General features: G+C 55.2%; 1 protein-coding gene across 2 annotated transcripts in view; it reads right to left on the bottom strand.

The window, feature by feature from the left end:
* ZNF362 (zinc finger protein 362) overlaps positions 1–12,535 on the bottom strand; it is a 40,497-nt gene extending 27,962 nt beyond the window's left edge. Inside the window, exon 1 of one of the 2 annotated variants that reach the window (XM_086716370.1) lies at positions 12,357–12,535. The gene's annotated coding sequence lies outside the window, so the exon portion shown is untranslated. The remainder of the gene's footprint in view (positions 1–12,356) is intronic. The other variant, XM_086716371.1, reaches the window with a different exon arrangement.
* Between the last annotated feature and the right edge of the window lie 225 nt (positions 12,536–12,760).

Here is a 12,760-nt window from a genome sequence, read left to right as displayed (position 1 = left end):
ACCTCCTTAGAACCTTCCATAGCTCCCTACTTCCCTCCAGACAAGGTCTGGATTCCTGGGGCCTTGTATGTCTGGTCCCTGCTGACTCTGTGGCCTCGATGGCCACCTTATACTCTGCCCAGCCAGACAGAGATCCCCTAGTGCTCCACTTCCCTTCTTACTTCCTCACCATCAGTCAGGCTGCCCCCTCTCCCTGGAACCGTCTGACCTCCCCACTTCACTAGCTAACTCCAGATTATCCTCAAGCTCCAGCTTATGGACCACTTCCTCCTGAAAGCCTTCCAAAACTGCTCTACCTCTATCACCTCCTGGGCTGTGTTGGAGCCTCTCCTCTGTTCCCTTTGTGCCCTACACATCTATCATCAGAGCACACATCCCTGTATTTTCTGTCTGTGTTCTTGTCCATCTCTGCTGTTGGACATGCTCTCTGTCAGGGCAGAATCATGGCTGGGTAATTTACCTTTTAAGCCCTAAGAGTACCTGATAAGTGTTTGAATGAATGAATGAATGGATGGATGTTCAATGTGGAGGCAACTGAGTGTTATGGCCTAGATAGAGGGAAGTCCCCTCCCCTACCCTGGCACTAAATCGTCCCCATTGTTACTCTGTTCCCTGTTTCCTATATCTAAGCCCTATCTTCCTAATTGGTCTGAGAAGGGGCTATGTGTGCTCTGTAAAGGCTAGCAGACCAAAAAGGATGTTAACAGCTAATAAACAGAGAATAGTTCTGCTTCCCTGGCAGTGAAAATGAAATGAGGTTCACCTCTTAAAATAGCAAAGAGAAATAAGAAAATGATAATACGCTATGCTGGTGAGGGTATGATGAAATTGGCACTTCTATGCATTATTGGTGGGAGTGCAAATTGGAACATTTCTAAAAACAGTCTGGCAATAACGTGACAAGAGCTCAAAAAAATGTTCAGACTTCCTGGCCTAGTGATCCCATTCTTGGTCATCTGTCCCTAGAAAATAACCCAAATATAGACAAAGGTTTATGTACAAAGCTGTTTGCTTCAGTGTGTCTTTTTTTTTTTTTTTACCATATTGAAAAACTGAAAACAGCCAAAATTTTAAACAATGGGAGGATGGCTCTGTAAATCATGTTACACAGTGACATAGTCTACAACCATTAATAACGGCCAGTGTTTACCGGCACTGTAATGACTCATTTAACTCTCATATCAACCTTACAAGGAACTGAGGCACCGAGAGATTAGGTAACTTGCCCAAAGTCAAGCGTGTATGGTTTGAACCCAGAAAGTCAGGCTCCAAAGCCCACGCTTTCCACCCTAACACTGGATCTGTTAGAAAGGACTGGAACCCCACTGCACTCATGAAGCACTCGTGATACATTTGTCAGGGGGATGGGGTAGGGGAGCAGATTTTCTAAATTGTACGGACGGACGGAGCAATGATATCCATATAAAAACCAGGTACTGAGAGGAGGGAAGGAAAAGCCAGAATGCTCACAGTGACAGTGCTTCCGGCTTGGGGTGAGAGCAGAAATGGCAGGTTTGGACTTACCTCATTTCCCTATTCTGACTTTTCTGCAGGGTAGTTACGTGACTTTTTTAAAGGAATATTAATGAAACTATAGGTTCAGCAAGCTTAGGCTAAGCAACACAGCCCAACCCCTGCCCACAGCTCCATTAGGATTCTGGCCTCAGGCCCTGCGGGTTTACCCAGGAGGAGAGAAGGGCTAGGAGAGGGCCAGGGGCTTGCTCAAGGTCCCACAGTGAGCTTCCAGCCACACCCCAGACCCCAGTCAGGAACACAGAGTCAGGAAGGGGCTCCCCGTCCTGGGTGGAGGCTTCGGAGGGGAGGCCCAGGCCAAAGCCTGCCCAGGTCACTCACTCCTGCTTGAAATCTCTCTCGGGTTCCCATCACTTCTGAGGTATGGTTCAAAATCCCCAGCACAGAGGCCTTTGCCAGTGAGGCTCTGCAGGCCATATGCATCCCAACAGGTACATCCCCATGGCCTCCCTCCTTCCAGCCCCACAACACCACCTGCAGTTCCCCCAAAACAAGTTGCTCTTTCATGCCACCGTGCCTTTGCACAGCCTGTGTCCTTCCATCATCCAGCGAAAGCCCTGCCAGGTGCCCATCAACCACCAGTCAGCTCAGGCGTCACAGCCCTAGGGAAGCCTTCCTGCTCACCAGCCCCCCCCCCCCCCCCCCCCGCCACAGCTCTATTTGCAGCCTCTCCCCTGAGCTCCCACAGCCTCCTGGGCCTCCTCCACCACAGCACTGATCCCACTAAGCTAGAATTGCCTGGTTCCTTGTCCACCCAGTCCCCGGCGTAGCTGTGAGCTCCCTGAGATCAGAGCTTGGGTCTGGTTCTTAGTCACAACCCCACACCCCAACTTGGCCCCACAGCTCACCTGGCTCTTCTTTCAGGTCTCAGCTAAAGGTCACTTTCAAACTCTCCCTAGCAGAAAGTAGATTACCCTGTTATCCATACCCACAGCCCCCCTGCATTCTCTGCCATCTCTCTATCAAGCCTCTGGAAACTCCCTCCAGCCGTGACTCGAAAGGACAGGGCCACCAATGCAGCCCCAGGGCCAAGTGCTGGCCACACAGTAAGTGCTCAGGTGCCTAGTTCATGCTAGGTGCTCAATAAACTTTCACTAAGAGAGAAGGGCTGTGCCTGAGAGAGGAGGGGTCTGTCCACGTGGGCTTTGAAGACTGAGGGCTTTGCCAAGAGAGCCAGAGGGTAGAGGAAGAGCATTCCAAGCAGGGGGGCGGTGTGCGCAAAGACATGGAAAAGTGGCTAGCTTCCCAGGGTAGCTAAGCGTTCTGAAACCTGCTCCCTGCCCCAGAGTGGCAATAAGCTGATGCTGGGGCTCAGGTGAGCTATGGGGTGGGGGCGCTCCTGGAAAGATGCGTTCATCCCATTGAGGGATGCACGAAGATCTCATGAAGGTGGGACTTACTAAAGGAGGAAAGCAGAGAGGTCAAGAGAAGCCAGGGAAGGGCAGGCCAAGGAGTAAGAAGTACACATGCAAAGGCCCAGACGCAGGAATGCACAAAGCATCACGTTTGGTCTGGCGTGGGTATGGTGCAGGACTTTGCAGAGGAAGAAGGGAAAGGTGTCTGGGGCTGTTCATAAAGGGCTACAGTTCCAGGCTGAAGTGCTTGGATAAAAGGCCATGGGGAGCCATGGAACGTCTCTGAGCAGGGGAAGGCCATGGTCGGGGTTTTCAGTGGACAGGTTATTATGGGGCCAGAAGGATGGCCTGGGAGGGACAAGCAGGAGATGGTCGAGGAGAGAGAAGCTGAAGTTTGCCATCTTCCCAGCTTGAGACCCCCATGCGCTCCAAGTTGGCCTCTCACGACCCCTCTGCCCTCCATGTGTCCCCACTCCATGCAGCCCAGAGTGCTGAGCCCCAGCTGCTGGGCCCCACCCTGCCTCCAAGAGCCAGGCCAGCCTAGGGAGCTCGTGCCTGGGAACTTCCTGTGGGGACCGAGGCTCCCGAGGGTCCTGGATCCAATTAGGCTGGGTTTCCGCAGCCCCGCAGGGCTGGAAGGGCAGTTTTCACTGAGGGAGGGACCGATCCGCAGAGAGAGGGGCTGCTATCTGTGCCCTGGTCAGTGGTAGCTGGGATGCTGCCCTTCCCCTCGCAGTCCCTCCCACTCCCTGCCCCACCCGCTCTCCAGTACCAGCCACCCAGAGATACCCAGGGCAGTTACACTGTCTGGGAGCCTCAGCGCCCTCATTTACAGAATGGGCCAGGTTCCCCTTCCCAGGCAAGAGAACCTGAGGTTCTCTTTCATGCCACCGTGCCTTTGCACAGCCCGTGTCCTTCCATCTGGGGCCATCACCCAGCTGGAGCCCTGCCAGGTTCCCATCAACCACCAGTCAGCTCAAGTGTCATGGCCCTGGGGAAGCCTTCCTGCTCACCGCCCGGCTGTATTTGCAGCCTCTCCCCTGAGCTCCCACAGCCTCCTGGGCCTCCTCCACCACAGCACTGATCCCACTAAGCTAGAATTGCCTGGTTCCTTGTCCACCCAGTCCCTGGCATAGCTGTGAGCTCCTGAGGTTAGTTACCCTTCTGCTGGCTTAGAATACATGCCCTTCTCTGCTTCCGTCTCCCCTGGGGACTCCCAGCTCCCATCCCCACACGGAACTCCTTCTGCCGGCATGAAATGACAAGAAGAAGTAACCGCGCCCGTGTTCCATGCCAGGCACTGTCAGACAGTTGACAAGCATTTCTCTCAGGCTCCGAACGACCCTGTGAAGTAGATGCTGTGAGCATTTCAAAGCACGACACACATTCAGAAAGATGCTAAGAACACAGACGAACAACTAAATGACTTCTTAGAAAACACACACCCCGGGCACCCAACAGGCCCCGACCCCATGTCCCTTCTCCCATCCCCTGAGGGCCCCGCCCTCCTGGCTTCTACCCCAATCTCTTCCTTGTTTGGAGTCAAGAATGGGGCTCCGGCCCAGTCACACAGCTGATGAGGGCAGAGGGAGCTTGAACCCACTGCCGCCAGCTTGCTGTATGACCTTTATAAAACAGAGTTTCAACGAAATCACAGCCTGGGTTCCTGGATCCTCTGAGGGACAAATGGCAACTCAGGGGCTAAAAGCAGTTTCTGTACAAAACAGCCCGGGTCAAAACCCCAGCTCGGGCCCTTGAGATTGTTACCAAACTGAGGATGACAATGGTATGTCCACAGGGCTGTCGCTGTCATTTGGAGTTCGTAGGTACCCAGTCTTGAGAATGGTGCCTGGTGCAGTAAGGGCTCTGTAAGCCTTAGCTATTGTTGTTCTGTTAGGTTCTCTAAGGCGTAAGGGAGCCCTTCCCAACATTCCAAAGACCCACATGGAAATCTGACCAACCAAGGAGGTGAACTGGGCTGGGGTGGGGGGAGTACAGCAGCTCAGGCAGGCTTTCAGGACCCCCAGGGGCTGCTCCGCCGACTGCTGGAGAGCCAAGTCTGGGATTAACTCCAAACGGGAGAGCCGAATGCTGAACCCCCCAGGCTCTGGCCTGGTCCCCAGGAGCTTTCTAGACGGGTCCTAGAGGTCCCAGGCTGGGAAGCCCTGGCAGGTGGTCACAGCGTGTTCTCATGCTATGCCTCAGGATCCCCGGGGGGCGGGGGGGGGGGGGGGCAGGCAGCCTGTGGGGCAGGTCAGACAAAGCACAGGCCTGGGGTAGAGGCCGGCAAAGAGAGTGGGCCCTAAGCAGGGCAAGTCAGCAGAGGGTTGGCTGGTCAGAGAAGGGTGGGGAGGGCCCAGGCTAGACGCCTGGAGAGGGGCAAACAGGCCGGGGAAGACCTACTACAGGCCCTGCCACACCAGGCCCACCTTGCCCTTGCCCTTTACACCGTCCCTTTACGTCACCCCCAAGGTGATGGTCTTGGGGCCATCACCTTCTCCATGTTCCTTGATTTCCCACTTCATGGTCTTTGCCCAGGCCATTCTCTGGCCAGAATGCCCTTTACCTGGAACACTTCAGCACTCCCTCCCAGAAGCACCTCTGCCCTACATACACCACAGTAAACCTAAAACCAAGAAGTTATAGGGAAGCGTAGCTTCCCGGAGAAGTATTTCCTTCCTAGCATTTGCCAAAATCTGTAATCAATCACCATCCGTGTGCTCTTTGGTGTAATGTGGGTCTCCCCCGCGAGGGCAGGGACCACATCGACGCTCCTCACCTCTACCTGCAGCAGCATCTAGCACACGGCCTGGGATATAGTAAATGCTCAAGAAATACCACTGAACCAAGGGGAGAAGCTGAGCTGCCAGCTCCACCGCCGCAAGCAGATCCAGGCAGGGCATGGGTCCACACGCCAGTGCGAGGGTACACCTGAGGGCTCATGCGCAAGGCCCAGGATGTGAGGCTACGCCTTCGTGGGTGGAAACGAGTGTGTGCCTGCAAGATGCACCTACATGTAAGACACACGCGTGCCCAAGTATGCCCGTGTGCAGATGATGAAGCTGGTGTGGGAACGCACATGAGGGACAGGCTTGCAGCTACGCATCGTTTCCTGGGAGGGTATAGGCAGGGGTGGTAACCCTGTGAGTGGCGGGAGTGCATGTGTGTGTGTGATGTGTGTGTACCGTGTGTGTGGATGTGCGCTCCAGCAGACGTGCCTCCTGAACTGCTGGCTCCTGCAGGCCCGGTTCGGGGTATGTCTGGTGGTGTTTCTGAAATAGCAGGGGAGCAGCCCAAGTTGGCAAAACCGGGCAGGCGGAACACGTCAAAAACGGTAGCGAGGGGCGCCTGGGTGGCTCAGTCGGTTCAGCGTCTGACTCTTGATTTCGGCTCAGGTCGTGACCTCACGGTTGGGAGATCAAACCCCGCATCGGGCTCCACACTAAGCATGGGGCCAGCTTGGGTTGGGATTCTCTCTCTCCCCCTCTCTCTGCCCCTCCCTCTCCCTCTCTCCAAATAAATAAATAAACTTAAAAAAAAAAAAAAAAGGGATGGTAGTGAAATGGTTGATAGTGTGATTATGTATGAATGTGCATGTTTAAGTGTATCTGGGGGTGTGCCCACCCCAGCCAGGTACCCTCCCCCTCATCAAAGAACCTGAAATGGCTAGTCTGTCCCCTCAAGGAGCATGAAACCTTTGCCCAAAGCTCAGAGAAGGACCCAGATGGTGGGGGCCCATCTCCCCCAGCTGTATCCTATAGCTATATGGATGAAGCAGGGACAAGGCAGGACACTTTGGGCCCCAGAAGCAAATCCCTTGGCGTTCCCTACACACCTTATCCACTGAAGACACCACTTGGTCCCCTCCCCAAATCCTACCCAGTCTCCAAAGCCCGGCCCCAGCCGCAGGTTCCAGGAAGCCATGCCCACCTCTTCAATCCCACCCAAGTGCCAGGCGAGGCACCGGGCCCCTTATGGGGCCTGTACATCCAGGAATGTGACCCCTTTATGGATGTAAGGAGACGGGTACTAAAGAGGGGGCAGCTTCCCCAACAAGCACTGTTCCTGCCCTTAAACCCCAAGCCACATAACTGTGGCAGCCTGTTGGCACCTGGGGAGCAGAAAGCGTGCCACGCAAAGCATTGTAAGGTGTGTGTGGCCTTGGACAAGCCCTACCTACTCCTCTCCCTTCCTGCTTTATTCCCCCAGTGGACAGGGTGAGGTTTGCCTGGGTAATCTGTGAGGCCTACCTCCCTCCAATTAGTGCATGACCTTAGATCTCAAATGATTCTCAAGGAATTGGGTACATAAACATCATCAGAGGTAGACTTTCTTGGGGCTACGTGGAGAGAGAAATGTCCTCTTTCCCCAAGTACACCAGGCCTGTCCGATACCCTGGGCAGGTGCCTAGCACAGTGCTCCAGGCACAGGAGGAGCTCGGGACCCATGCTTTGTACACACTCATTCTTTCACTCGCCCGTACATTCAGCACCGTGCACCAAAGCTGTCTGCCCTTCAAGGAGCTCACAACTCAGTGGGGAGAAAAAGGCTGCCAAAGTCATGAAATCACAAGGTCAAAAGCACTGGGACTCCATAACGCTAACATCACCACCCAGTTGTTATTCACAGGGAAAGCACAGCACTTTACACTTTGTAGAGAAAATCTTTCTGGCAAGGACAATTTGTCTGACAAGAAGAGGCTGGGGGCGCCCCACCACTCCAGCTGAGATCAGAGGCCCTTTTGTCAAGGGTGTGGGAGGGGGATTATTGCTCTGTGCAGGGGCGGGGAGTGTCGGGTGAGGCTGGGCTTCCCCTCAATAGCTGTAGGATTCTAAGGAGTCCCAGAGTACTGGGTTCAAATCCTGAAATGCCCCCACCAAGGTCTGTGGACTCGGGCAAGTTACCTAGTCTCTCTGTGCCTCGATTTCCTCACCTGTAAAGTGGGGGTGACGACAATGAGAATTTAATACGTTAACACTTATAAACTCTCTTGGAACGTGGCCTGATCCAAAAGAAGTACTCTGCGCTGCTAAATAGGAAGGCAGAGAAAGTCCTTTTTCTAAGATTCTAAATCCCAGATCAGAGCACACGAAGACTCCAAGTGTCAAAGGTTCTGAGACTGGAAGAGACGGAGATTCTCAGATCCCATGATTTAATCACCTCGTTATTTCCTAACAACAGCCCGGAGCCTCCCGGGGGAGAAGAGGACAGAGCTCAGTGTCACTTCATCTCCCAGGCGCTGCTCTACACGCAGGGCCACTGCCACACCTGGGCTCCTGGCATTTCTTCACCTCCACTAAAGCCCCAGCCACACCGTGCTGGCAACACCTGCCGACTCGCCTGCGAGGGGCTGAAGCATGTTCAGCAGTGTAGACAGGCAAGAAGTGCAAATAAAGAATAAATGAGAAAGCTTCAGATACTGATAAGGGCCACAAGAGAAAGTGGAAAGGTGCTGACGTGACAGAGTGGGAAGCTATTCCAGAGCAAGTGGTCAGGGAAGCCCCTCGGAGGAGGTGACATCTGAGCGGAAACCTGTGAGACAAGAAGATGCTGGCTGTGCAAACATTTGGGAGGGTTCTAGGTGGGGGATATGCAAAGGCCCTGCCAACAACCTGTAAATTCAAGGTGCAGAAAGAAGCTGGTGTGGCAGAGGTGGTGGGCCTGGGGAGGGGGTGTGCAGGGGGGCCAAGGGACTCCAGGCAGGCCCAGACCACGAAGGGCCTTGTAGGCTCACAAAGAACTTTGGATTTTTTGTTCTTTGAAATGCCCTGGAAACACTGGAAGAATTTCAGCAGGGGCACAACAAGCCAGGGCAGGGTGTTCAGGGTCCCCATATCATTTCGCTCATTTTGACGACATCATGATGGGTTTCAAAATCAAGGCGGGGCTGAGGTTGGTGATCAGCAATCCTTACCATCCAGGTCGCATACACTGAGCTCCTACAACATAGCCTGGCCAGGGCTTGGAGACAGCCCAGACACTCTTGTTATCACTCCCCCCAAACCCACAAGAGATTCACAGTGTACCTCATTTTAAAGACGAAGAAACTGAGATTGAAAAAGGGGAAGAATGTGCCCAAAGTGACACAAGCCATGCAAACTGTGCAAACTGTAAAGTCTGATTCACAAATGGGACTTGGTCCCAGGACCTGGATCCACCATCATGATGGTCTGTGGAACTAAAACCATTGACATTTTTAAGCCTCCTCTTCACCAAAAGACTTTCCCTGTGACACATGTAGGCACCCACGAATACTGCCCTGTGTTCCACGTACCTGAAGTCTCATACCTCTTCCCCATTGGCTTCAGAGCCCAGGAAGACTGTACTTGTACCTCACGTGGCCATCCAACCTGTGCTGGTAAGCTGGGGACTGGATGGATGGAAGGATGGAGGGATGGGCTACCGAAATGGCCAACCACTAAACTCACAAATGGATAATGAAAAGAATAAAGGGATGATCTAGAAAGCCAATGAACAAATAAACACTGACAGTAGAAGGAAGGAAGGAAGGAAGGAAGGAAGGAAGGAAGGAAGGAAGGAAGGAAGGAAGGAAGGGCTGGCTTTGCTTTACAGAAAGGCAGGGCAAGGAAGTATCTGCCCAGGAAAGGACAGGCCAGGCTGGCTTCAGACCCAGTCCACACCTCACCCACACACAGCTTCCTTTCCATCTGGGGCCATCTTGCCTCCATTCCCCAAGCCTGAAAATAGCCTATTTCTCAGCCCCTGGACAAACCCACGTCTCTGGGGAGGTGTTGGCCATTATAGTACCCGCTACCCCATCAGCAATCACCACCAGCAGCAATCACTGCTTCCCAGGGCCCAGTGGAGCCTAGCAGAGGGTAGAGTGGTTCACTCTCCCTCTGTGTGTCTCATGGAGGAAGGAAAACAGGAGACCAGGGCTCTGGTCCTAGCTGGGACCCAAACTGACTTCAAGCCACTGGCTTCCCCTCTCTGAGCCCAGGTGACCTCTCGGGGCCTTTTCAGCTCTGACATTCCATAGGGTTGGGGCCTCTAGATTTTTACACAGTCGCTGGGTCAGCAGAAGAATTTGAGAGACCAAACACTAGAAGGTAGGGGAAAGTCCTATCTACAAGCACCAAAGTCCACCTAGAGGCCTGGACAAGGAGTCTGGAGGCTTGTTTAAGCCCTCATCTACCACTGCTTAACATCTCCAAGCCTCAGTTTCCTAAATTTTGAAATGGGGTTAAATATCCCCACCTCGACAATTTCAACCCAGGTGAGTTTCGGGGAGAACCTGATGTGGTAACAACCATGTACCACACTATGCAAACTGTAAAGTTCCATTCATACACCAGGGTTACCATGGTCGGTTAGCGGGCAGTGAAGGGTGACGTGCTGTCCTACTCCAGTTCAGTTCTGTCCAAAATGATTCTTCCAGCAGTCAGGGCCTCCACAGAGAACAGTGGAGAGGGCCCAGAAGTGGGAGCCTAGACATCTATCTGGGCCCTATCTCAGCTCTCCTAACTGGCAGTGTGACTTTGAGCAAGTCACTGCCCCACTCTGAACCTCAGTTTCTTCATCTGAAAAACACCTAGCTTGGGACCCTCTGGCCCAGGCATGCCAAGTTCTGCAGCCCTGAACCCCTAACCACCCCCCCCCCCCCCATCCCACCCCGCCTTCAATCCCTGACTCTGCCCTCAGGGAGCTCACATTGTCATGTAGAGACAGGATACAAACCAGGAGTTGAGAACTAGAGGGGTCTCCCCTCCTGGAGATGCTGGGACAGGGGCTAGAAAAAGGCTCAAGGTCCTTCCTAAACAAACTTTCCCAAAGAGGGAAAGACCAGGCCCAACCTGCCCCGGAGCCTTGGACAGCGCCTGGGCCTGGCCTTCAGACCCTCCTGTAGCCTTCAAAGCCAGCAGGCTCTGACCTGTCCAGCAAGATACTTCAATAACTTTGCCCAAGTCCAAACTACCTCCCAGAGAGGTGCCTTCAGAGTGTGGACAGAAGTAGCAATAAAGGGTAGGAGGACCACCAGGGAGAGGCTCAGACTAGCAAACCAGTGCCCCCCACACACCGACCAGCCCTCTCCTGCCCCTCCCCTCAGACAAAACCCACTGGGGCCCCCCCTAGCCTGAACCCTGACAAAAGCCCACCACCCCGGGGGGTATGTGTCACCAGATGCCACCTCCAGAGGCCAGGAGGCCCACGAGATCAAAGAAGGGGCTCTCTAACTGCCAACCACCAAACACCAAACACACTGCCGGAGGCTCCAGAAGCCACCCCAGCGCCCGGGGCATGATTCCTGCCTACAAGGGGGCCCCCTGGCCACCCATGAAGGAGACACCCCCACATCCCCACACACACTGCTCCAAGGCAGGACACGGGAGAGCAGGATTATTTCCTCATGCCAGGGGTCTGAGTTGGAAACCGCGGGCCCATTCAGAGCCCCTATTGCCATATTTGCCAAATCTGTGGATATAGTTCCTTACAATGCCATTTTTATAGAGCCTCTTCCAAAAAGACATTTCCTGGTCCCCCCAAGTCCCCATCACCAACCCTCCACGTGCCCCCCGCAGCTCTGAGGAAACCGGCAGTTAACTTTTTCCCAAAAATCCTGCAAAGGCGGCTGCCTGGGAGGGGGGGGGAGGGGGGGAGAAATGGGCCGCGAGATCCTTTCGCGGCATTTCACCGCCTTCCGAAAAAAAAAAAAAAAAAAAAAAAAAAAAAAAAAAGCTAAAAAAAAAAAAAAGAAAACTTTCGGAGTTAACTTTAAATTCCCAGCCCTCCCCCCCAAATCGCCCAGCGGCTTCCTTTTTTTTTTCCTTTAAAGTGCAATTGCATTGTGTCTCACCTCCCCGAAAGGCTCGCGGCTCTCGCCAAAGAAAAGGAAAAAAAGCCAACCCTTCGGGTGCCCCCTCTGCTTCCAGCCGCCTCTCCCACATTCTCAGACAGTTTTATTAAAATTTTCAGACAAAAGAAAAACAAAAATGGCAGCCTGGCTTATTTTTAAAACAGGACAGGGACGCCATATTCTGCAGATCTGCAAAAAAGGGGAGAAATCCGGCACTGGCCGCTCCACCGGGCCGGCTGCAAAGTGCGCGAACCGCGCCGTTTGCAATCCGTTTATTTGCATTAAGCCCCATGAATCATTGTTTACCGGAGAATTGCAGCAGGTTTGAATAGCCCGGCTTAAGAAAACACACACACACACACACACGCACACACACACACACACACACACGCACACGCACACACTCGGAGAGCAGACCCAGACACGCCGCCGGAGACACTTCCTACCCGCGCGCCGCCGCCGCCGCCGCTCCGGGCCGGGCCCGAGGCGCAGGCGGCCCCGGGCCCTCGGAGCGCCCCGGCCCGCGCTGACAGCGCCCGCGCCCGGCCCGCGCCCCAGCCCGCAACTCGGCGCAACTTTCCCGCGGGCGGGCGCTCGGGCGGGCGCCCGCCGCCGCCGGGCCCGCTCCCCGCGCGCCCCGGGCCCGCACGGACCTGGCTGTGCTGGCGGCGGCTCCGGGACGCGGCCGCAGCCCCGCGCCCGGCGGCCCTCGCAGGGCCGGGCTGGGGCTCCGGCTCCGGGCTCCGGCTCGGGCTCCGGCTCGGTGCGGAGCCGCGCGCAAACCTTCCGGGTCGCCTGCTGTTCACTTCTGGGTTCTGCAAGCGCCGAGGAGGCGGCGGCGGCGGCGGCGGGAGGCTGGGTCTGCAGCGCCGCGCGGCCCCCCGTGCGCTCGGCGAGCCCCCGCGCCAGGCGCCCGGCTCCGGGGGGGCCGCGTCGGGCCCCCGCCTCTCCGGCTGCGCAGCCCGTCCGGCCCCGGGCGCTCCCGCGAGTGGGCAGCGCCGGGCGCGGGCGACGGCGCGCGAGGGGAGGGGGCCGGGCGGGGGGCGGGGGCGGGCCG

Source organism: Puma concolor, chromosome C1 (genome assembly GCF_028749965.1).
Source record: "Puma concolor isolate L17-30 chromosome C1, mPumCon1.1.hap2, whole genome shotgun sequence".
Taxonomy (NCBI): domain Eukaryota; kingdom Metazoa; phylum Chordata; class Mammalia; order Carnivora; family Felidae; genus Puma; species Puma concolor.
This window is presented reverse-complemented; position numbering and strand designations above follow the sequence as displayed.